Source organism: Peromyscus californicus, unplaced genomic scaffold (genome assembly GCF_007827085.1).
Source record: "Peromyscus californicus insignis strain IS unplaced genomic scaffold, ASM782708v3 Scaffold_6__1_contigs__length_162567912, whole genome shotgun sequence".
Taxonomy (NCBI): domain Eukaryota; kingdom Metazoa; phylum Chordata; class Mammalia; order Rodentia; family Cricetidae; genus Peromyscus; species Peromyscus californicus.
In genome coordinates this window covers 135,227,829-135,251,299 of record NW_026294584.1, presented here as the reverse complement: position 1 = coordinate 135,251,299, position 23,471 = coordinate 135,227,829, and the positions used below count along the sequence as shown (strand labels likewise).

General features: G+C 46.6%; 1 protein-coding gene and 1 pseudogene across 1 annotated transcript in view; both read left to right on the top strand.

Annotated features, from left to right (window-relative positions):
* B4galnt3 (beta-1,4-N-acetyl-galactosaminyltransferase 3) overlaps positions 1–23,471 on the top strand; it is a 111,933-nt gene that overhangs the window by 21,028 nt on the left and 67,434 nt on the right. The gene's annotated exons all lie outside the window — the stretch shown is intronic.
* LOC128098632 (phenylalanine--tRNA ligase alpha subunit-like) lies at positions 12,034–13,368 on the top strand (annotated as a pseudogene).

Below are 23,471 nucleotides of genomic sequence, written 5' to 3'. Positions count from 1 at the left end.
TGGGACAACTGGGGTCTGTCTCCTAGCAGGGAGCTGTGCCTATTGCTCTCCAGGTCTGCTTAGGGGGGCACGTTCCTGACTCAGCCTCTGTTGTAGAGAAAGCCTGAGGTAGGTTCCTGTGTACCAAAGGTAGGGCCCAGTTACCGCCACTTACTCCAGTCTCCTTTTTACTTGTGTTAAGATAGTTAGTTCCAACCTTCTCATGCTGTGTTCAGGTGGCTTTGGAGACTAGAAACTACTAATATATCGCCCCAAAGCGTGGGCCTTTGAGACTCCAAAAGCGGGCAGGAGGGGACATGAGAAGAGTGTATATCCAGGCTCCCACTCGTTACCGATCTGAGCATCTAATTGTGTATTTTTCTGTCTTTTTCCTATCGGCACATATAGTAAATGGGGAAAAAAGAAAGATTGAGTCCCACATAGGGATAAAGAGATGAGGGTCTCTGTTGGATACAGACAGCTCCTTGCCTCTGCTCCCCCAGGTCCCAGGATTGACTCCATTGTACTTTTGCTCCCCATCTGAAGCCCACCAGTGAGCTGGGCACTCTGGTGGGGAAATCCCAGTGTTATTCTCAGATATCATCTTGTCAACTTTCATCCCAGGGAACACTGGAAGGGAAATCAGAAAGATGGAGCCTCTTCGGTGTTTTGTTTTGTTTGTTTTTGTTTGATTTTCGAGACAGGGTTTCTCTGTGTAACCCCTGGCTGTCCTAGAACTCGCTCTGTAGACCGACCAGGCTGGCCTTGAACTCACAGAGATCCCCTTGCCTCTGCCTCCTAAGTGCTGGGATTAAAGGCGTGTGCCACACCACCCTTTGAACCTCTCCGGTTTTACAAACAAGAAAACAGGCCCAGAGAACTTTGTCGAGCCAAACCTGGTGCTTGCCTGTGATCCCAGCACTCTGGAGGCCAAGGTAGGAAGACTATGAGTTAGGGGTAAGTGTAGATTACACCTGTAGTGAGAACATCCCAGAATGAGAAAAAAGCCAGTTCTGGTTCTGCTCAAACAGCTACTTACACCCTCAGTCACCCAACTCCATCAGTTTATTTAGAGATGTGTGTAGGTCTCAGTATTTTGCCCTAGCTGGCTGCAAAGTCCTGGCCTCAGGCAAAACTCTTGTTTCAGTCACTGAAGTACCTGGGACTATAGTCTACCACTCTGCACGTACCGTTTATCACTCTGCAGATACAAACAAAGATCAAAACTTGATGCACGTACCGTTTATCACTCTGCATATACAAACAAAGATCAAAACTTGATGCTGGGAGCGTGGCTCAGTGGCTGAGTGCGGGTCTAGCATGCATGACACCCCGGGTTGATCTCCAGCACTGCAAACAGAATAAAACAGAATAAAAATCCAGAAAGCAGAGTGTTTGGGGAGGGGCCGTTTCTGGGAAGAGGGTTGGGAATTTGGGAATTTGAAGAGATGCAAAAAAGTTACAAAGTAATGTTATCTGGTTCGTAAGCAGAGGGGTAAGCCCCCTGGGGTCATCCTGTCCGCCATCTCGCTCTAGTTCTTCTGATGTATTTCTTTGCAAAAAGTAGTTGAAAATTTGAGGACGTTCACAGGTTGGAGAAAGTGGTCTGGTTAGGTAAGGAGGGGAAACCTAAGTGAGAGGGAGAAGAAACATAATTAGCAGGCAGGGTGCTAAGGGCTAGGCAGAGCCATATGAATAAGTCCACCTGTGTGTGCTTGACACGTGAGCTCGATGGCCTTTCTAGTCCCGGTTTACAGAGGACAGAACTGAAGTTCACGAAGGTCCCTCACCTTGTTCAAGGTGTCGTGTCAAATTGCCTGGGCGGTCAGCTGTGACTGCAGCTGTGGTGGAGGAAAATGAGGTGACAGAGGGGGCTGGTTGGGAGGGGGCTGGGCGGAAGGAAGGAGAATCCCTCACCTCTCCGAGCTTGTTTCTCAACTTACAAAATAGAGCTGTATTTTATTTGTCACTAATTTCTTAGAAGTTATTCCTGACTTCAGAAGAAGTTAGGACAAGACGTTAGACGTTCTTTTAGAGAAGAAAGTGATAGATCAGAAGGTTGAATCTACATAAAGGCAGAGCACTGGAGCCTCAGTGAAGGCAAAATAAAAGCTTTTGTTTTTAGTTAGCTTAACCGACGTTAGGAATAATAGCGTATTTGACTCCACAGGCATACTTGAACTTGTGCATGCTTTTACATAAATAAAGTGAATGACAGCGGTAACACCAGCGATACGGGGGAAACTGGAGACATTTTATTCGTGGAAAGGTGTAATTATAAGGGTCGGCATTGTTTAAAAGTGGACGTGCGTTCGTTGTAAATGTGTTTTGCAGACAGCAGGACACCACTCAGTGTGAGGAAAGAATGAAAAGTAGATGTGGGGACACAGGTCTGTGATGTCAGCCCTTCAGAGGCACTGCTGTAATTTGAAGCCAGCCTGGGCCACATAGCAAGACCCTGTCTCAATCAAAAAAGGGACAGCAAGACGGCTCAGTCGGCAGATGTCCTCTGCGCAAGCATAAGGCCATGAGTTCTGATCCTCGGCACTGTGGAGACAGAGGTAGGAGGACCCTCTGTCAATTAGCAGATAGCTGAATCATTCAGTGAGGGACCCTGCCTCAGAAAGTAAGGAAGATAACTGATTCATCCTCTGGGCTAGAATGGAATAATTGAAACTGCAGAAGGGGGCTGGGAGTAGTGGCACGTGATTATAGTTGTAGTTTGAGGTAGGAGGCTCATGGGTTTGTGGCTAATCTTGGTTACCTAGTGAGTTTCAGGCCATTAAAACCCTGGTCAAAAAAAAAAAAAAATAAAGAAAAATTAAAAAGGAGGAAAAAAAACCCATATAATTATATAATGAAAAATAAAGCACTCTAATGTTGACTAAAGCAGAAATAGCTGCATTAATTTCAGATAGAGCAGATTGCAAGGTAAAGAAACTCATCAAGGGTAAAGTGGAACAGTACATAATGACAAAAGGCCAGTATTCTAAGAAGATGTGACAGCCCTTAAGGGCTATGTGCTTACGGTGGTGTCAAAATACAGGAATCAGAAACTGATAGGCTGCAAAGAGAAATGAATGAGTCCATTGTTACAGTTGGAGACTTAACCCTTCTTTCAGAAATGCATCTATCCAGCAGGCAGAAAATCAGTGAAGACATAGTTGAACTCAGAAGCGCCATCCATCAACTGGATATGATTGACAGCTGTAGACTGTATCATCCAGAAACAACACAGCACACATGCCTCTCAAGGAGGATTCAGCAAGATAAATCACATTCTGGACTGTAAAGCACACCTTAACAATTTATGAGGCTACCATCATATATAACATCTGCTCTCAGGCCATATAGAATTAAACTAGAAGCCAGTTACAGAAAGATAACTGGAAAGTTTTCAAATATGCTGAGATTAAACAACAGACTTCCAAATTACACATGGATCAAAGGAGAAATGTCAAGAAAATTTTAAAATATTTTGAATAAAATAAAAATGAAACTTTAACTTACCGAAATTTCTGGGATACAGCAAAAGAAATACTTTGAGAGAAATTCGTGGCACCAAATATGTAGATGAAAAGAAAAACCTGACGTGGGTACTCTGTGCTCCCACCATATTGGAAGCTAGAAAGTGTAACACAAATCAAGCTCCAGGTAAGTAGAAAGAATCCTGAAGGTTGGAGTAAAAGTCAGGGGAACTGAAGGCAGGAAACTAAGAGAAAATCAACCAGTCCAGAAGCTGGTCCTTTGAAAATGTCAATAAAGTAGGTAAGCGTCTAACTCAGGCTCCCTAAGAAAACAGAGATGACAAATTCCTGACGTTCAGAATAAAAGAGGCTTGAAGAGCACATGCCTGATGGCGTTAGGAGGGCACTGAAAAGGACTGTGGATATGGCTCAGTGCTTGCTGGGCTAGCAGGAAGACCCGGATAGGGACCCCTAGCTCCCCCATAAAATCCGGACATGACAGCATGCATCTGTAAACTCCAGTGCTAGGGGCGGAGTAACAGACACGTGGATCACCCACCTGAAGTGTAGGGAGTGTCTGTGGGTCAGCTAATTTACCTGAAATGGCAGGTTCCAGGTTCAGGGAGAAACCCCATCTCGAAAAATAAGATGGCAGTTGAGAGATGGCTCACCTATTAAGAACACTTGCTGCTTTTCCAGAGGACCTAAGTTCAGCTCCCAGTACCCACATCAGGGAACTCACAATTGCCTGTAACTCCAGCTCCAAGGCTTCTGATGCCTCTGGCCTCCAAGGGCACTGTACTCATGTGCATATACCCAGATTCAGACATACAATAATATACATAATTACAAATGCTTTGTTTTGAGACAGGGTCTCTCTACATAGCCCTGGCTGCCCTGAACTCACTATGTAGTTCAAGGCTGACCTCACAGAGATCCACTTGCTTCTGCCTCCCTAGTGCTGGGATTAAAGGTGTGCGCCACCATACCCAGCAATAAAATAAATCTTTAAAGAAGAATATGTACAGTTCTGTGCCCATAAATACAGAATACACTAATATGTGAAAAGAACTAGATCATCTGAATAAGCTGTTACAGATATCTAGTAGATCATCTGTTAAAGACACTGAGTCAATAACCCAGAATGAAAAGCACCAGCCCCAGGTTGGTGATATTTAAAGACATTGAGCCAATAATTTAAAGACATAACCTAGAACAAGAAGCACCAGCCCCAGGTTGGTGATAAATAGGAGCAGACATTTAAGGAAGATCCAGCTAATTCTCTGTTTTCTTCTGGAAAACAGAAGCAGAGGGAACACTTGCTTATCTCTTCCTGTGGGGCCAGCATCACACCAATCTCTAAACCAAGACATAACACAAAAACACAAGTGAGGAGAATCTAAACTCCTACAACTCGATCAAGAATATAAAAACTCAGCCTTTAATCCTAGCACTCGGGAGGCAGAGCCAGGCAGATCTCTGTGAGTTCGAGGCCAGCCTGGTCTACAGGGTGAGATCCAGGACAGGCACCAAAACTACACAGAGAAACCCTGTCTTGAAAAACCAAAAAAAAAAAAAAGAAAGAAAGAAAGAAAGAAATATAAAAACTCTGCAGCTACCATCACACCTAACAGTGTGAAGCAGAAAGGTTTCCCACTCACATCCAGAACTTTAAAGCATTGAAACCTCCTTCCCTAGCCCTTTGTCCTAGAAGTCCTAGCTAATGGGATAAGACAAGAAAAGGAAATAAAAAGTATAATGGTTGGCCAGGAAGAAATAATGTTGTTCATTGTTCACAAATTCCAGGGTAGCTGATGGAGAGGTCAGAAGGATTCCAGAAACTACTAAGGTGAGCAAGGCTGCAGAGCACAAAGTAATATGACTGTTAATCACATTTTCCCCTTTTTGAGCCAGGTTTGCTGGCCTTGCTATGGAGATCAGGTTGGCCTCTGTCTCCCAAGTGCTGGGATTAAAGGCGTGTACCACAATGATCAGCTACAGTCTTCTTAATTACTCAACAATGAACAAAGGAAATTTGAGATTAAAAACACATTAAGGTTTATGTTATCACTTGTCTAAAATGAAATATTCAAGTATAGATACAAAGAACATGTATAAGATCTATATGAGGAAAATGTTTAAACTATGATAAAAAGAAGTAAATTGATTTTCTACATTTGTAGATAAGCCAATGTCACTCCTTTTCTTGGGTCTCCTATCCAGCCATAAAAAAATCTTGCCTATTTTATCTTCACAATGACCATGTTAATTTGGAATCTTTTTGTCTTCTCTCTCCCTCTCTCTCTCTTTCTGTGTGTGTGTGTGTGTGTGTGTGTGTGTGTGTGTGTGTGTGTGTTACTGAGGATTGAATCTAGGACCTGGGATAGTTGCTCTATCCCTAGGATAGATGCTCACCTCTGTCTTATTTTTATTTTGGGGCAGGGTCTCACTAAATTGCCCAGGCAGGCCTTGAACTTGTGGATCCTTGGGATTTCAGTCTATGCCACCAGACCTAGCAGAATCCCGATACCTTCTTACCTGAGTCTCTGTAAAGAGCTGAAATGTTCTAACCTCTCCTTCTGTCCTCAGGACCATTTTTATTTTCTGTTTTTATTTTTTGTGTATGGGTGTTTTGCCTGCATGCATATCTGTGCACCACTTGCATGCCTAGTGCCTGTGGAGGCCAGAAGAGGGCATCGGATCCCTTGAACTACAGACGGTTGTGAGCCTCCGTGTGGGTGCTGAGAATCAAACCCAGGTCTCTGGCAGGGAAAGCTGTGCTCTAAACCTCTGAGCATCTCTCCAGCTGGCTGCGGGTGTTGCTGAGGAGGCGTAGCGTTTGCCTCCTTCAGAGGCTCTGGTGCAGCTCCTGCTGCTGTTGAAGGTGCTGCTACTGTCGCTACAATATAGCTGTTGACTGTCTCTCACACCTAAGCAGGCTGACTGTAGGTGAACACTTGACAAACACCATATTCACACGCTAGCATGTGTGGGACCATGGTTTAAACCATTGTGGCCAACACTCCAGTCTACTTGCTGTGCCTTGAGAGAGTTTTCTGAAATAAGGGTTTCTCCATGTTAGAGGCCCTGGGTAGTGCTAGAAGCAGGGACATTGGAAAAGGAGTATATAGGACCCACAGAGCTGCCATTTTGAGAAGCACTAGCTGGTTTGAGAAGCCAGGGATAAGGAGGTCAGAGTGGACTACAGGGCATCTGAAGGTGGCAGAGGGGGAAAGTCGGTGGATGGGCAGCATTTCCTGATGAAAGCAGTGACAGGTGAACATCCGGAGTCCTCTGCGTGGTGGGAGCAGTGTGAGAAGCTCTTGGCTCTTTTGGCATAGGAACTAGGAAATCCGAGGATGCAAAGGTCATCTAGCATTTTGGTTGGCTTCTGGCACTGCCACAAATGTCATAATTGTCATGCACGCCTTTGTAGGACACCTCTTATGACTCTTTGTCAAGTAAATTTTATTTTTCCTTCATAGGTTAAATAAACTAAGGCTGAGAAAGGTTAAGTGACATGTCTCAGGATTCAGTCACACTAAATGCATTCTACCTGACTTCTTCTAATTGCTTGGGTGCGTTGCCTTCTGAAATGGTTTGTGTTGGGACTCACCTGTGGAAGGCTTTTCTGTTGCTCTTTCGAGGTTTCTCATTTATTTCCTGTAACTCTAGTACTTTCTTCTAGTCCTCAGTCACTTGGCTTTTTTGTTTTGTTCTTTTGAGACAGGGTTTCAGGTAGCCCAGGCTGACTTCCAGTTTGCTATGTAACCAAGGATGACCCTGAACTTCTGATCCTCTTGCCTCTACTTCCAGAGTGCTGGGATTAGAGGCACGTGGCAGTTGTGTTAGGTTTAGCAATGCTGGAGATCCGGGGCCACTGCATGCTAAGCCAGAATTCTGTCAACTAAGCTGTATCCTTATCCTGGCTTTTTGTTGCTTTATGTTATTGTTTGTTTTGAGACAGGATCTCACTCTGTAGCCTAGACTGGCCTGGAACTCTTGATGTACCCAGATTGTTCTCATATTTGTGGTAATCCCTTTTGCCTCTGCCTACCAAGTGCTGGGATTAAAGGCGTGCGCCACCACCGCCCAGAAAGTTAAAGGTCGTACTGTAGGCCTCTACAAGTAGTAGGTGAGCTATGGTACCTGTGAGCTTGCTTCTATTTTCGGCTCAAGGTGTACCCACTGGGATTTCAGGCCCATGCTCAGGGCCACTGGGCACAGCTGTGCAGGTTGTATTCTCCACAGATGTCCCTCCTCCTGGGGATGAGTGAGAACTGCAATTCGGTGTAAGTTCTGTGTGCCGAGCAGAAGCCCAGAGACGCTCTTGGGGTAGGTGGCCTTGACTCTTCTGGAGCAGCTCAGAGTTAGTTCTCTTGCTCTTGCCTAGCATTCCTCTCATGTGCAGAGGAGGCATCTCTGGGAAATAATGGGAATCGGCCACTCACTGTCTCACCTTCCCAAGACGGACAGATTGCTGAGCCTGATGACCCGAGTTTGATCCCACATGTTGGAAAGAGACAGCTGACTGGTACAAGTTGTCCTCTACCTCCACACACATCTGGTACATATCTCCCCCCACCCCATGATAATAAATAAAAATGTCAAAGTCTAAATGAATGAGTGGGGAACAGGCACTGCTTGGCCTCCGCCCCCCTTTTATATATTGTTATGGACACTGTTTTTCCACTTTGCTCTACTTCTCAAGAGCAAGTAGAGATCGTAGTTTTGTGTAAGGTTTTCTGAGTGTTAAATGTTGCCTCAGATTATCTAAAGCACCATGAATTCTAAGGAGATTTGTAGCTCCTAAATTAAGGTTATGCTCTCTAGCAGGTATATAAACTTTTAAGAGAAGCAATTTAAATATTGTTCTCAGGCCAGGCGTAATGGAGCACACCTTTAATCCCAGCACTAGGAGCCAGAGGCAGGTGGATCTCTGTGAGTTCAAGACCAGCTTGGTCTACAGAGCGAGCTCAAGGACAGCCAGAGCTCAAAGAACAAAACAAAACAAGATGTGGCACGCACTAGATGAAGACCCCCTATATTGACCTCTAGCCTCCATGCGTGCACCCAGACATACCTGCATACACAGGTGTATTACCCTCCCCCCCCTCACACCTTATCCTTCTCTTGTCAAAGATAAACAAAAGCTCATGAGCAGACTTAATTTCAGGCTTTATGGAAGAAGGCAAAAGAGTCTGACAACTTAAATGGTGCTTGTGCCACATATGGTGGTTCCTGCCATGTCTTTTAGGTGAATCAGGGCTGTCTATAAAAGCTCTAGTATTTCTGGGCGGTGGTGGTACACACCTTTAATCCCAGCACTCGGGGAGGCAGAGGCAGGTGGATTTTTGTGAGTTCGAGGCCAGCCTGGGCTACAGAGCGAGATCCAGGAAAGGCGCAAAAGCTACACAGAGAAACCCTGTCTCGAGAAAAAAAAAAAAAAAAAAAAAAAAAAAAAAAAAAAAAAAAGCTCTAGTATTGATAGTGTAAGAGGGGATGCACTAACTGACCAGGACAAAAGACAGTGGTAGGAGTGTATGCGTTAGGTGTGGACATTCAGTGTATGTACTGAAGTGATCACATTACTCACACTAACCAATTGATGGATGCTCAATGGTTGCTTTGAATTCTTTTGTTGCCCATCCCTGGATCCTCGAGCCTTCATATCAACACAAAGCAACGCCTGGGTAACATCTGTTTTCAGGGGTCAGTGTCCATGTTGTGGTGCTGGGTAGGGACTTTGAACGCAGTCTTGGATGAAACTGAATGTCAAGCCTGACTCCTTCCCAGGTGGAATGATCCTTAATAAGTAACTTAAGCTAGGAAGCTTAATTTTCTTCATCCTTAAAATAGAGATCGATACTGCCAATATTTGAAAGGCAATTGTGAAGAGGATATGTGGATATGATTAGTTCCACACCTTCATCAAGGAAGCGTCATCCATTTATACATGGGGATTGAACCCAGGGTCTTGTGCATGCCTAGAAAGTGTCCTGCCACTGAGCTATTCCTGACTTACCTTGTCTTTTATGCAGAGGCTTAGAGAAGTTTGGATCAGAGAACTAGGGGCGGAGGATTGCTCGGTGACATAGCCTACTGGTCCCGAAAGTTGTTGATGTCCATTTAGCTGATAGGGAACTGCCAAGCAAGCCCGGGACATCCTAACTCAGCAGCTCTGGGTGGGGCCCAGGAATCCTAATTACCAATCCGATTTTGATGATCTCGATGGACCGGTGACTTTGGGAGCCATCCTGTTCTGTCAGGGGCAGAGCTGGTCCCTTCTGTCACTGCCACCTTTTCACTTAGAGCAGTGACTCTCAACCTTCCTAACGAGGCGACTCTTGAGTACAGTTTCTTGTGTTGTGGTGACCTCCCCAACCATAAAATTATTTTGTTGCTACTTCATAACTGTAATTTCGTTACTGTTATGAATTGTAACATTAAATACCTGATATGCAGGATATCTGTCTGATATGGGACGCCTGTAGGGGTCATTACCCACAGGTTGAGAACCACTGACTGAGACTATGCTGTAGGCAACGTGGTCCTTCTGGCAGGAACTCAGCACAGGAGGGACTGTTGGACTAATGAATGCTTCTGAAGCAGCTGGGTATGCCCCACCCTTTAGAGACCTGTCCCATGCCCTCAGAGGGATCTAGGTCCCCCTAAGGCTAAGAGCACAGGGTAGAGGAGACTGGAGCCAGGCCTCTTGTTGGGCTGCACAGTAAACAAACAGGTGTGTCGTGGCTTGCCTGATCAGGATGGGGAGACCTGCTATAGGCTGATGAGCTTGTCCATCACATTCCCTAGGACACAGACCCAGTAGGGGGCTGACCTGTGTGTGCCACCTGTTGACAGGGCTTTCTGTGTCCTAAGCTGAGCCCCGGCTCCTTCTGGCCTCTAGGTGTCAGGTGCTCTGCCCTGCTGCAGCTGTCACGGGTGAACCCTCTGCTGCCTGGCAGCCACGGTCAGTGCTTCCTTACTACACACTCCGGGGCCTCCCTTGGGGGAAACTATTTGATTACAGACAGAGGTAACATTCCTGGTATTGCATCCCAAATGATGAGGACATGGATGATAGGGAGATAGTGCTGGAAGACATGGGAAGAAATGTGTTGGCACACACCTGTCATCCCAGGACTTGGAAGACCGATGCAGAAGGATCTCTCTGTGAGTTTAAGGCCAGCTTGATCTACATAGCGAGTTTCAGGCCAGTGAGACCTTGTCTCAAAGACGGGTGAACATGAACATATGAAAAGAAAGGAAACCAGTAAGGGGGAAAGAAAGTGTAAAGACTGAGAAAGAGAGGAGCCAAGAAGGATATATGTAAGGCAGGCGAAGCCAGATTTGGATGGCAGGCCTGGAGGATGTGGCTTAGTAGTAGATTGCTTGCCTCGAACGTGCAAGGCCCTAGCTGATAACCTCGGGGTGACAATGAGGAAGTGAGTGGGCAGATGATCCTTGCCATTGTTTTACTGTGGTTGTGACATCCTTGTGACATGGCATCCTTGATCACCCTGTTGGGTTAAACGAGTTCCTGGGTAGGAAACCCGACCAATAAAGCAGGAAGTTTTGGGCTTGCATTCCCAGCCAGGGTTTCCCAGCAGTGAGATCCCAGGGATTGTGGGGTGTGTGCACATGACTCACCTGACCGCAAGACTTCCCAGGTTTACAGCCCTGAATACCTGTTCCTATTCACTTACACACCTCTCACCACTTAGCAACCACACCCTACAGTCTCCCTGCTCTCTGCTTTCTCCACCGCCAGGCAAGGGCTGCCACTCATACCCTCTCCCCTCTGATCGCCTCCTCCCTGCTGCTGCGGCATTTCCTAGGAGCCAGAGTCCTCTGCGATCGGCTGACAAATCCTCCCTGGGCTCTCGTACAAAGCCCTTTTCCTGTCTGTGTCTCAGATTTCCGACCTATAAAGTGAGCCTCGGGCTCACTCCTTGCCGTGTGGAGCTGTGAATGAGGTCTGTTTCTTGTCAGATGAGAGATGCCACAGTGAGATCCACACAGTCCCTTCTCTCTCTTTCACTCTACCTGCCCTCCTGCCCCAAGGCCTGCCTCTCCCCTCTTCCTATTTACCATACAGATAAGAAAGTCGTGTAGGTCTGTGAACCCCGAAGACCTCACTTTGCAGATCCACCAGCCTCTTACAATCTTCATCTCACCCACTCCTACCCTATTAGAAACTGCGGAACACCTCCTTCCATCCTTGAAGAAGCAGAAATGTAGCACGTGCTCAGGGAAAAGGAAATTCAGCCTGGGGTGTAGCGCTTGCGTAGATGTTCAAGGTTCTGAGTTCTGTCTGCAGCACCATAGAAAGAGAAAAGAAAACCTAACATTATAGATTAGAGTTTAGGTTAGACATAAAAGCCACTCATTTCTGCCAGGTGGTAGTGGTGCACGCCTTTAATCCCAGCATTTGGGAGGTAGAGGCAGGCAGAGCTCTGTTCGAGGCCAGCCTGGTCTACAGAGCAAGTTCCAGGACAGCCAGGGCTACATACAGAGAAACCCAGTTTTGAAAAAACAAACAAAAAGTTGCTCATTTCACACACCAAGCGCAGTGGGAGCAGCCATGGCCGACGGTCCTGTGTAGGAGCTGTTACTATGGCAGCTGGAGGCAGCTGATGGTGGCCTAGACGGTGCAGCGGAGCTGACTATGCAGGGCATGGAGCACCAGGTGGTGGTGGGTGCAGTGAAGAGCCCACAGGCTCTAGGTGAGGCCACTGAGGCTGAGCTTCCTTCTACCAAGTGCTGGGAGCTCACTACTGAGGATGAGGAGATGGCCCGGGAGGGCAGCCATGAGGCCCATGTGTTTAGAAGCATTCCTCTTGAAGGCTTGGTGCAGAGTGAGCTTATGCAACTGTCCAGATGAGCAAGATGGACTTCAGCAAGGCCACGTCCAACAGGTGGATCCAAGTGGACAAGAGTGCAGTCCATGGGCCCTGGGTGTTCCAAGTGGTGGACAGCGTAGAGGATGGTCCAGGCAGGCCAGCCTGAGAGGCTGGCTGAAAAGGATTGAGCTCAGGAAGAGGAAGCTGCTGACAGAAGTGATCCTGAAAACCTACTGGGTGAGCCAGGGCGGGGCCTTCAGCACAAGTGCGTCCAAGATGGAGGCAGAGCTGAGCCCAGAGATGATCTCCAGCGGCTCCTGGAGGGACCGGCCCTTCAGGCCCTACAGCTTCTCTGCCCGAGGTGTGCTCTGAGAGTGGCCACCTTCTCCCCTTGCTCATGGTCCTCTCCCAGTCTGGCAGATCTTCCTGGAGATGGGGTTCTCTGAGATACCTACAGGCAACTTCAGTGAGAGCTCCCTCTGGAACTTGGATGAGCTCTTCCAGCCTCAGCAGCACCCGGTACGTGACCAATACGACACATTCTTCCTGCGAGAGCTGGGTGAGGCGCTGTAGCTCCTAATGGACTACATCCAGCGGTGAAACGGACCCACTCCTAGGGCAGCTGTGGCTCACAGGGCTGCAAGTATACCTGGAAGCTAGATGAGGCTGGAAAAATCCGCTTCGCACACACCACAGAAGCCAGCGCCTGCACCCTTTACTGCTTAACCCAGAAGAAACCCTTCATACCGGCAAGCACTTCTCCATTGATCATGTGTTCCAGAATGAGATGCTGGACACCATGGCCAAGTTCTACCAGATCAAGGGGTGTGATCGTCGACCACGGGCTCCCCCTGGGTCACCTCATGGGTGTGCTGAGGGAGTTCTTCCCCAAGCTGGCGATCACCCGGGTGTGCTTCAAGCCAGCCTACCACTCTTACTAGAGCCCAGCATGGAGGTGCTCAGCTACCACCAAGGACTAAAGAAGTTGGGTAGAAGTTGGCGACTCTGGGGTCTTTTGCCCTGAGATGCTCCTGCGCATGGGGCTCCCTGGGAATGTATCTGTTATGGTTCAATGATCCTGCTGCTCGTTGAGAGAGGGAGGGAGGAGAGGTGGCTAGTCTGCCCTCAGAGAGCTCAAGGCTTGCCTGGGGAGAGAAGCCAAGCTCTACCCAGTGGAGCGGAAGTGGAGATGCTGAGCCCAGGGGCAGGCCTTAGGGACAGTGTATTAGGAAGGCCCAAGAAGGGAGCCCAGGGGAGGATGTGGAATTGTACAGCTGGGTAGTAGGAGAAGAAGGAAACTGTGGACCAGCTTCTCTGGGCTCCCATAGGATACTTGGAAGCATGGCCTCATCTGCTCACTCTTCCCCAGGTCTCCACTGACAGGTTGTGATCCAGTCTGCCTCAGTGGTTCTCAGGAAGTTTTTCCCATGCTCCTTTCTGTAGTGGCTTGTGAGGCCCAGTTTCAGGCAGGAACACCTAAGCTGTGGAAGACAATGTGAGCCTCAAAAGTAGCAAAGCTCAGAGTCAGACTCTGTCCCTGTGGTGCCAGTGCCCACCCTCTGAGTCAGGGCTCTTTCTCTGGGGCGTTGGTCAGCCTCATTAGGCCACTCAGGGATGATCATTAGGTGTGGCCCATTTCTTTACGCTCCTGAATATTTTGTCAGAATGACATTACAAACTGCCTCCTATTGTTCAGTGTCGCAAACCTGAAAGTTGAGCACGCAGCTTTCAGAGGGTGAGATTTTTATGTCACATCCCACTATAAGCAGAGTTAGTTAAGGAGAAAAAAACTCCGGGAAGATGAAGTGACCACACAAGGCCAAGTTTTTTTTTTTTTTAACACAATAGACTGAATTAATTTTATTAATATGCACAACAAATTTTTGAATGGTGACTTCATGATGCTTTCCTCTTAAAGATGGTACAAAAATGCTGAGATGTCTATATACTTGAGGCGCTTGCTTGACAAGATTCTTCAGCGGCAATTTGATAGGAAGTTTCATCGTGTAGGTCGGGAGGACGTGCTGACAGGCTGCTGTCCACACCGGTGGTATTTTGAGCACCTCCTGACAAACGGGGCAGTAGAGAACATCTTTCATGCAGGATGGGGCCACCAAGAGCTCCTCTGTGAGGAGGAGCTGGACAAAGTGATGAAGTGGTGGAAATGGTGGCCCTGAGCCTGACTCCCTGAGGACACCCAGAGCGGGAAGGACAAGGCCAAATGTAAGAAAACAAAATAGTGCTCCCATCCCACTGAGGGAAGGATGATAATCCTCCTCCTCTTTCCCTTTCTCCTATCCCCTTAGCCGTAAGCTGGGGGAGACAGTCTCTGATACCCCCGTCCCTTTTTATACAGAGGTCTTCCCATCTCATGGATAGGAGTCTTGATTTTGTAAAGTATGTAGCAGATTGAAAGTTGTGAGGAAGAAAAAAAAAATGTCAATAAAAGGAAGGAAAGAAAGCCAGAGAAAGGACGAGTCTGGGAAGGGAAACAACAGTACAGGAGGAGGGGACTTCTAGAGAAGGCTGCAGTGACCTCTGGTCTGGGAGCTCTGACACTCACAGCCACCCAGAAGCTGCCAGAAGGCCTCGGTGGGGACTAGGGGTATGCCACTTCCAGCTGAGGAATCATGGCAGTGGGAAGGGAAGGGTGGTCTGCTGCCCTCACAGTAGACGTGATGTGAGCTGAGGTAAAGACGAGCACACAGACCTGGACAGAGCTGGTGTCTGCCTGCTCTGTGCGTTCCCCTCTGTGCCAAGTATGATCTGATGGAGCTGTGCCCCTGATGTGTGCATAGGCAGGAATGGAGTTCAGACTGTTAATGCTAAGTCAGTTTTTTTAGATCCCTGTTTTTGGAAACTAATAAGTAGAGTGGTGTAGATAGAATTGTAAATGGTCTTATTAAATAAGAAACACAGAGCCAAATAAAGAGTTAAAAGCCCAGAGATCGAGCAGTAGCCAAGAGCTAAGACCACCTCATCTTACCACTCGCTGCTGTCCTTCCCCTGAGAGAGAGACCTTCTTCCTGTGTCCTTTTTATTGCCTTTCTGTTCTGCCTTCTCATTGGTTCTAAACCCAACCACATGACTTCTACATCACTGCCTGTCTATGCAGACCTCCACGTCTCTACGGTTGGTACTGGCATTAAAGGCGTATGTCACCATGCTGGCTATGTCCTTGAACACACAGAGATTTTGCCTGCTATGTGATCGGATTAAGGGCGTGTGCTACCACTACCAGACTTCTGCTTAATGGCTTGCTCTTAGCTCTGATCCCCAGACAACTTTATTAACATACAAATAAAATCACATTTCAGCACAAATAAAGTATCACCATAGAGCAGGTTTGAAGTGGGGTCCTCTCTTCCCCTAACCTCAAATCACACATTAGAAAGTATATCATTTTCTTGTTGATTCCTATCACATCCTGTAAAGGGATGACAGGTCACTAGACAGGAAGCAGGTCACTCCATGGCCAGAAAAGATGGCGGCAAGGGTGCCAGAGCAAATGGAGGTCTGATTTCTAGATTACAGTTCCATCTGCCTAGAATCCCAGGTCATCAAGAGAGGGTCCACCCAGGTGCATCTGACATCTACCATGCAAGCTGCCTTCCTGTTTGAACTCTACTCTCTTCTAATTACTGCATAGCTGTTGTTTACTTACTAGTTTATACTGTATCAATTTATATCTGGTGCATATAAATCTATCACAGAAGTGCTAAATTTGGCCAATTAGCATATTTGTGACTTCACACCATTTTGTGTGTGTGTGTGTGTGTGTGTGTGTGTGGTTGAGCACCAAACACCCACTTCTGGAGAATATTCTTGGAGAATATTTTGGACTAGGGTATATCTTAGTGGTAGATTGCTTACATGAGGCCCTGGGTTTGCTCTCCAGCAAACACACACACACACACACACACACACACACACACACACACATACACGCTAATATAGTGACTGTATGGTGGTATTTTATTTGTACTGAATTGTGATTTTAATTGTATGTTAATAAATAAAGTTGCCCGGGGGTCAGAGCTATTAGAGCCATAGCAAGAGCATGGCGGCGGTGGCGCACGCGTTTAATCCCAGCACTTGGTAGACAGAGCTAGGTAGATCTCTGTGTGTTCAAGGATACAGCCAGCATTGGAGACACATGCCTTTAATCTCAATCCCAACCATAGAAGACCTGGAAGTCTCTACAGACAGGCAGTGACGAGGCAGTCATGTGTTTGGGTTTACAACTAATGAGAAGGCAGAACAGAAAGACTATATAAAGACAAACACACAGGAAGTAGGTCTCTTTTGGAGAGGTCTCTTGGCTTAAGAGGCTAGCTGCAGGGTAAGGCTCTTAGCTCTGATCTCTTGGCTTTCTTTGCATTGGTTCTGTGTTTCTTATTTAATAAGACGGTTGGATACATCTACATGACTGTGTTAGTAAATCTTCTATTTCTTTTCTTCTTTTTGTTTTTGTTTTGTTTTATTTTGTTTTTAAGATAGGGTTTCTTTGCTTAGACTTGGCTTTCCTGGAACTCTCTCTGTAGACCAGGCTGGCCTCAATCTCACAGAGATCTGCCTGCCTCTACCTCCCAAATGCTGGGATTAAAATCGTGCACCATCACCTCCAGCTTTTCTATTTCTTTTATAGTGGTCTGCCCTCAAACCCAGAATCCCCCCCCTTCCTCAAATGCCCTCTGTTCACATGCAGTCTTTATGAGGAACTCACTACTATTGGTATGTAATGACTGAATTATTTTGTCAGCTCTGAGGTGACTTGAATTTTAACTTTGTTTCTTGAAGGAGTTAATGTCTAGTGGATGAGTAAAAGGATGGATGGACACCAAGCTGATCTCACCTAAAGAAATGACAGCAAGTAGGACATGATGACACACGCTTTTAATCCCAGTGCTCGGGAGGCAGAGAGGGTGGATCTCTGAGTTGGAGGCCAGCCTGGTCTACAGAGGAAGGAAGGAAGGAAATAACAAATAGCAGTAGCACAGTGGCTCTCCTGACGCCCCTTTCCTCTGATCTTCACTGTTGGGCTACACTACCCCCCGCCACCCCATTGGAGAAGTTTTTCTTTTTCTTTCTCCCTTTCTAGTTTTAATTTTTTATTTTTTGAGAACGGCTTTGAATAAACCCCAGTTCAAGAACTGGCTCTTGCTGAGATCTGTGTGGGCGGAAGTCTGCCCCTTCGTTGGCTTGGCTTCTGCAGTTGCAGGCCTTTCTCACGCTTTGTCCCGTTCTTTGAGACCGCTCCCACTGCGTGAGATGATGGTGTCTGCCTAGCACACTTCATTGTCACGACAGGGAGTGTCCAAAGACCCTTGTTTCACATTACCCAGGCTTCGGATTGCTATCTGCCGGGAGATAGGGGTCTGAATAGGTCTGCCTCTTAAACGGTCCTGCATCTGGATTGTTAGGAAGAGAGGACAAAGACCTAGAAACAAAACTGTGTGGAGCCTACGTGGGGCTTCCAGCCCTCTCCCACGAAGGGCCCCAGATCAGACAAGCAGAGCTCCGCCATGGGCAACCTCAGCCATCCTTTTCTCTTCTTTCATTTGCATAGATCTGAGCCAGTTAAGCTGCAGCCTGTGCTCTTCCTAGAGACCAGACTGTGGCCCAGTCTCTTTTTAACCTCTAGCATGCTGCAGGGTCCAGGGGAGTAAACCCCAAGGAGATGCAGCCCTGGGAAATTCTATGTGAGTCAGCTTTTAGGGGCAGAGCTATTTGGACTATATTAGGGGTGCTTGTTACTTTAAAGGAAGTCATGCCAGGTCTGTTTGTAGCTAGAGTTTTCCTGCCTGGCCCACAGTCAGGGCAAATCTCTCTCACCTGCCAATCCCACAGCCACTCAGACCCGACCAAGTAAACACAGAGACTTATATTGCTTACAAACTGTATGGCCATGGCAGGCTTCTTTCTAACTGTTCTTATATCTTAAATTAATCCATTTCTATAAATCTATACCTTGCCACATGGCTCGTGGCTTACCGGCATCTTCACATGCTGTTTGTCATCGTGGCGGCTGGCAGTGTCTCTGACTCAGCCTTCCACTTTCCAGCTTTATTCTCCTCCTTGTCCCGACTGTACTTCCTGCCTAGCCAATGGCCAATCAGTGTTTTATTTATTGACTAATCAGCAACACATTTGCCATACAGAACATCCCACAGCATCTGTTAGCAACTTGAGGTTTTCATTTGTGTGTGTTTAGTGCACTGCTATAATCCCAGCTCTGGGAAGGCTGAGGCAGGAAGATTGTGGGGTGAGTTTGATGCCAGCTTGGGCTACATGAGAGAGACCCTGTCTCAAATAGAAAACCAAAAAACAAAAACAAAAACAAACAAACAAAAAACCCACCACCAAATAAAAAATAGTGCATAATAATTGCAGTGGTCCATAAAGTCATCATTTTTCCAGATAAACAGGACCAGATCACAGAGCTACAAGATAGAGGGCCTGAGCCCTAGACTCCCGTCTCCTAGCCTCATGCTTATTTCAGTCATAGCGATGATGGGACTCGGCAGAATTTGCCAATCTTGATTCTCCTATTTTTTTTCTTTTCGTTTCTTTTTTTTCTTCGACTTAAAAACATTTTTGAGGCTAGGTGTAGTGGCACATGCCCGTAATCCCAAGCACTCGGGGCAGAGGCAGGATGATTATAAATTCAAGGCTAGCCTGGGCTATAGAGTGAAACCGTGTCTCAAAAAAAAAAAAAAAAAAAAAAAAAACAAAACCCAAACTGGGCCAACAAAATGGCTTAACAGGCAAGCGCTTGTGGCTTTAGGTCTGGTGACCCGAATTTGACCCCTAGAACCTGTGATTGAAGGAAAGAACCGTCTGACTTACACACATGCACCTTGACACATGCTTGCCTGTACTCACCCATACTACATGATGATAATAAAACAAAGCCCAAACTTCTGGGCAATGAGGTGCAGGTTTGTAACTCCAGCTACTCTGGAGATTGAAGCAGGAGGATCACAAGTTCAAGGCCTGCCTAGGCAACTTAGTGAGACCCCTTCCCACAATAAGAAAGGACTGAAGCCGTAGCTTAGAACACTTACCAGGCCTGTATCTCTACTACCAAAAAAAATTTTTTTGAGCCAACCAAAATAAAAAACTGTTTTTGAGGGACTGGAAGGATGGCTCAGTAGTTAAGAGCACTGGCTGCTCTTCCCGAGGTCCTGAGTTCAATTCCCAGCACCCATGGTGTCTCACAACCATCTATAACTGTAGTCCCATGAAACCCAATGTCCTCTTTTGGTGTGCATACATGTAGACAAAACACCCATATACATAAAGTACATAAGTAAATAAATCTTTTTTAAAAAGATTTTGATGTGGACATATGTAGGACCAGCTACTCAGTAGCCTGAGGCGGGGAGATTATGAGTTTGAGGACAGGTCTGGGGTGTAGAAAGATGGTAGTGTGTGAGCTTAGCATGTATTGCGGTTCTTGGTGCCAACCAGGACCATTTGCATGAACACACATACACAGTTTTTATTTAAGAACGTATTCTAGCCGGGCGGTGGTGGCGCACGCCTTTAATCCCAGCACTCGGGAGGCAGAGCCAGGCGGATCTCTGTGAGTTCGAGGCCAGCCTGGACTACCAAGTGAGTTCCAGGAAAGGCGCAAAGCTACATAGAGAAACCCTGTCTCGAAAAACCAAAAAAAAAAAAAGAACGTATTCTAATGCAGAAGTGAAAAAGAAAAAGTTGTCTGCATGTCAGCACCCAGGCAGCTGAAGCAAGAGGGTCTCAGGGTGACTCCAGGGTGGATTCCACAGCAACACCCACTTCAAAAACCAAACAAGCAAAAATCTCCGAACCGCATAATGTAAACAAGTGGTTTTTCAGAGGTTTCATACACTTTCTTATAGACCCTCCTCCCTTTCTTTTTTCTTTCTTTATTCCTACCTCCCTTTTTTCTTTCTCTTTTAAGACAGGGTCTCTCCATGCCTCCCCGGCTGGCCTAAAACTCGCTGTGTAGACCAGGCTGGTCTGGATCTCACTGTGTAGACCAGGCTGATCCTCCTGTCTCTGCTTCCCCAGTGTTTACAAGTGTGTACCCTCAATCCTGGCTCCCAGATTTTCTATGATTATACAACACTCGCATTATAGACATAGGTATATTTTGAAATACCCTTAATTTTAGAGTAATTTTATGTTTACAAAGACATTACAAAGATGCCTAGCCAAGGAGATCTTATATCCCTCCCAGTTTTCATGTCATTTTACTTTAGTAGATGTTGCTTGTCACAGTTGATGGTCCAGTATCAGAGCACTAGTGTTAATTCAAATCAGGGTAGGGCTGTAGCTCAGTTGCTAGAGAGCTTGCCCAACATGCAAGTCCTAGGATGCATTTCTGGCTCACAATTCAGAGGTGGAGGCAGGAGGATTAGAAGTTCAAGGTCATCCTCATAGAAGTAGGGAGTTGAAGCTAGCTTGGGATATATCAGACCCTGTTTTTAAAAGTTGAAGTTCACACTTGTTTGTTTCGTTTCGGTGATGCTGGGGCCTGAGCCAGGCCCTCACACGTGGAAAACAAGGGCTCCACCACTTTTCTACACCCTGCCCTATACTTAACTTTGTTTACTTATTCTTGTGTATAAGTGTGTTGTCTACATGTAAGACTTGTACCATATGTGTGCCTGGTGCCTCAGGAGGCCAGCAGAGGGCATTAGATCTCCTGGGCCTGGAGTTACAGAGCATTGTGAACTACCATGTGTGTGCTGGGAATTGAACCCAGGTCCTCTGGAAGAAGATCAGTGCTCTTAACCACTGTGCCATATCTCCAGCACTCCTCCCCCATATTTTATTTTGATTTCCTTTCCAATATTTTTTTTTTCTATTCCAGGATCTCATCTGTTTAGTCATCATGTTTCCTTGATGGTTTTTTTCTTTTTTTTGGTTGTGACAGTTTTTTTTTTAATTATTTTTATTTTATGCGCATTGATTTTTTTTGCTTGTGTGTATGTCTGTGTGTGGATGTTGCAACCTCTAGAACTGGAATTATAGGCAGTCTTGAGCTGCTATTGGTACTGGGATTGAACCCGAGTCCTCTGGAAGAGCAGCCAGTGCTGGTAACCTCTGAGCCGTCTCTCCAGCTCCAGGGGACAGTTTTAATTATTTGTTTTGGAGTTTCACTTTTGCTATATATGGCAATTTCCCCCAAATAACTGTTTAGAACACCTCTGGGGTAGTGTATAAGGTGTATACTTGTGTGTGTGTGTGTGTGTGTGTGTGTGTGTGTGTGTGTCTGTCTGTCTGTCATCTGTCAGTCTGTGCTTTGTATGTACTGGGGGGTCTAACCCAGAACTTGTATCTGCTAACTAGGCAAATGTTCTACTCTGAGCCACACATCAGCCCCTTGTACACTTTAAATCAACTGCCATGTTGAACTGAGGGGGTCTACCCCATCATTACACTGCCCCTGGCAATAATAATAATAGATAACAACAACAATAAAACCAATAGTAATCCCTACTATGAAATAATAACAAGAAACAACATTAATAAATAAGAACAGCCTGGTCCACATGAGTTTCAGGTCGGCCAAGACTACATAATAAGACCCTGTCTCAAAAAAAAAAAAAGGAGACGAGGGGGAGGAGGATCTTCTGGTGGTCATCATTTGTAACTAGGAGTGATCTGGGAAATGACTTACCAGGGGTTCCACCCCAGTATAGCAGGTTGTTTTCTGGCTGTCCTGGAACTCACTCTGTAGACCAGGCTGGCCTCAAACTCACAGAGATCCACCTGCCTCTGCCTCCCGAGTGCTGGGATTATAAAGGCGTGCGACACCACTGCCCGGTGGGTTGTTTTCTTTAATTGCCTCTTCTCTGCCCATCTCTCTAATCTCAGACACCTATTTATGGCAGCGTCCAATTCTTATTAGTTAATGAAGATAAAACTTCTAGATCCCACACATTCTCTGTCACCACAGAACGACCATTACCTGTTTTGAAACAACTTCCTTTATAAATTTAATCTTGGATTTAGGCCTCTCTCTGTTCAAGTCAGAGCCTCTGACCTACTTAAACCCTCAGATTAACCTCCACCATTCTCCAAGGCCCAGGTTTACCCTCTTTCCTTTCCTCCCTCTGACCTCTGACTTACACAGGCCCAATAGCACCAGGACTCTCTGTCCTTTGGGGATTAACCCTCCTAGACTCCGTCCTTTGGGGATTAACCCTCCTAGACTCTGGACTTGAGAGCTGGACAACAGAGGAAATCACCTCCCAGAGAAGAACCAGTCTTGTGAGTTGACAGCACAGGATAGGCTTGGGCCCCAAGAGCCTTGCTAGGCATTTATTACACGGAGGGAAGGTAGAACCTGGGTCTGGTCATTTCTCTCGCCCAACACAGAATTTCTGCCGTTTCTTGCAGGCATTTGAACCAGGAACATACCCGAGACACTGCTTCCCCTCCAGTACTTCAGAGATGATGGACAATTTGTCCTGAGACCTCCTGGCCATTGCCATAACGGAGCCTGCCTCCCTTTTAGAACCTCATTTCCAAGGGGGTGGTCAAGTTCATCGAACAAAAGGGCTGACAGCAGAGAAATACTTTGCAAAATGCAAATGCTTAATAATAAATGAGCATTAGAAGCCAGCCTGAGGCCCCTATGTCTTAGGAAACCCATCTGCTGGAGTGGGACAGGAGACTATTTTCAGGGCAGGAGGGACCTGAGGCAACACAGACTGGTGAATGGGGCAGCCTCCTGAGGGATTTACATGGTACGGAAACCCAGATATAGAATTAGAGAAGAAACAACAGGTATTCTTCACTCTCCCAAATGTTGATTTCATTGACCTGAATCACGCCCCTGCTCCTGTGTGCTGGGACCTATTTTAAGAGAGTCATAAATATACAGACTCGGAAATGCCTGGTGCGGGGTGGCAAGAGGATGTGGTTGCACTCCAGGACAGGATCCGGCTCAGATCACACTCCCCGCCCCTGGATTTCAGGCGGGCTGGAGGGATGGCACTGAGCTGGTGTTTGCAAGAAGGTGCCGGGAGGTTGTTCTAAACACAACCTAGAGAGGTCACTGGCTAACATGGGTTCCTGCTTCCGCTCTCGGTGGTGGGAGCTGAAAAGAAAGGGGGCTCAGGGACCTCTTGTCCATCACACCCCTTTTTACCCCCCGACCCACTGCACCGGAATCACCCACTTG